Genomic DNA, 2,500 nt, shown 5'->3' with positions numbered 1-2,500 from the left:
GGCTCAGATTATCTTTAAAGTTCATATATGGTGGTAATTAGGTATGATAAGTACACCGTGGGCACTCAACACCATTTTCTTTCTTGAACAAAGCACTCTTTCACCCTTTCCCTTTCTCTGTTTCCTTTTTCGCCTTGGCAGCATCGTGGCACTAGGACAAGCAGAGCAATCCGAATTCTAAATAAAGCTTAGTAAGCGTTTCTTTGTCCTTTCCATGCAAAATACTCCGTAGGAAAGTAGTCGAATTAACTAATGATGACTGTTTAAATGTGCTAGATATTGTTAATAACAAGCAGAAAAAATCGTGCAGATGGCAGCAGAGAACAACCTTGAGGAATGGGTGCCAATGCTGATGGACAATTATTGACGTGACAACATCGACGCATTCACAATGATATATTTTTTTTAAATATTAAGTGACACTGATATTGGAAATGAAGTTATATACAGTATTTATAAAAACAAGATTGTTAAAAAGCATGAACATCTGCGTACTCGAGTTTATTTAAATTTCAAGGTATTACTTCCTGTGAAAAAATTCACATTAGCAATTATTACTTCCGATAGGTTATCTCTCAACAAGACGCTTTACAATACATCAAAGCCTTTCCTCTTTCTAAGAAGGATGCTTTTAGTATTTACCATAGAGAATAAAATGCAATGATCTACATCTGAGTCATCTTACTGTACTTTTTAGATAATTGTTTGTTGCTTCAAGTTGGGCCAATAAGGGCGGGATCACAATGAGAAACTGAAGCTTGATCACAGCCCTTTGTAAATCTGTGCTGTATGTGACATGCGTCATGTATTTCTATTGTTTACAGGTTAAATAATATATTAAAATAGAGCGTTATAGGGAGTATATAGAAATAGGCTGTGGATTATTTGACAATCTGTTGGATGCGTGATATTTCTAAACTTGTAATCTTCATTTATATGTACTTTCAAGTAAGCATTGTTCTTGATTATACAAAAGCAAAACATACTAAAGCCGGAAATGGCCGTTTAAGCGGTGTGTCACTGTAGAAAGGATCTCAAGATTGGAACGCTAAAATGAGGCTGTCATAGCAATGTCGAAATATCCGCAGAAATGAGCTTTCGGTTCTATACGAGTTCGAGAATAAAACATTTTTTATTGTATGTGGGTAAACACGTGATCTAACCATAGCGGAGGGGGTGGTCATGACCTGCCTATTTTTCGCAAATTATGGATCTTGATGTTGTTTCTAGATTGGGAAATTCAAGAGAGGAAGAGAGTCATCCTAGAAAAAATCTGAGAATTCATAGATAAACAATTCATCCAAACGTCTCACAAGTCTCTAAAATCCAATGATGGACGATGCATACATGGACCTTTTAAACTAAAAAGAGTGCCAGAAAGTGCCAACTAGAAATACTAAGCTCCAGTACGAAATCATTAGAAAATGACAAGCATCACCTGTCCCGTAGGACGCCGTATAACAGCTCCAAATCACACGGGTGTTACAGTTTTCCCCCCAAGTAGATTCGCTAAGGAACAGCCAAACCGCCAGGACGTAAGTACAGTACATCACAAAATCAGATAGATTTAAACATGGCTACCATAAAGCGACAAGTATAATCAGCCATTCGACATACGATCCGCCAGATAAACTGTGCATTAGCGAAGCCTAGTTCAAGCGAGGGCACCTCAATCGAGTGCCAGACGCTGATCCCGCGACCGTGGCCGCGATTGACCGAGGGTGCACGCCGATAGGCTTAGCAACCGCAAAGAAATGCGACACCTCTCCGAAAAAAAAAACTACTAGATACAAAATCACCTTTCTAACTTCCTCTAACCCCAACGTTTACGTATGAGTATGGGCACGTTTGCACGGACGTGCGCAGCGGTTCATGTACGCGCGGGCATGCGTGTTTCTGTATACGTGTCCATGTGTGTGTGTCTATGCAAGAGAAGCAATAAAGATGCGCGTCTAAATTTATTTACAGGCACGCATGCATGTCTGCGGTCATGTGTATGTATGACATGTGTGCACGGTTATGTTTGTGTATGTACAGTATGCGTATAGTTATAGTAAGAGTACAAAATGTGTGTATGTATTCAAAATCACACGGTAGATATGTATATATGTGCGTATGTCTTTATATATTCATGTGTGTGTAGGTATATGTATGTGTACGTGTTTGTATGTGTATTTATATGAAGATATGTGTATGTGTGTGTCTATGTGTGTATATGTGTGTATATATGAATGTATGTATTGTATGTGTATGCGTATGTTTGTATATGTGTGTATGTTTATATATATATATATATATATATATATATAGGGATAAAATAGAATTAGCTGAACTAACAAAGACTATAAATACAAAGAGGAGAGATGTGCGTAAATTCAATACTCAAATAAATGAAACGGTGATCTCAGGTACCAGCATGAAAACAGCTAAAAGGAGACTTGGAATTGGGAGAAATCAACTGTATGCAATAAAGATACCACACGGAGAAGTAACATATAAC

This window comes from Penaeus chinensis, chromosome 20, assembly GCF_019202785.1.
Source record: "Penaeus chinensis breed Huanghai No. 1 chromosome 20, ASM1920278v2, whole genome shotgun sequence".
Lineage (NCBI taxonomy): Eukaryota > Metazoa > Arthropoda > Malacostraca > Decapoda > Penaeidae > Penaeus > Penaeus chinensis.
Note: the sequence above shows the minus strand (reverse complement) of the source record.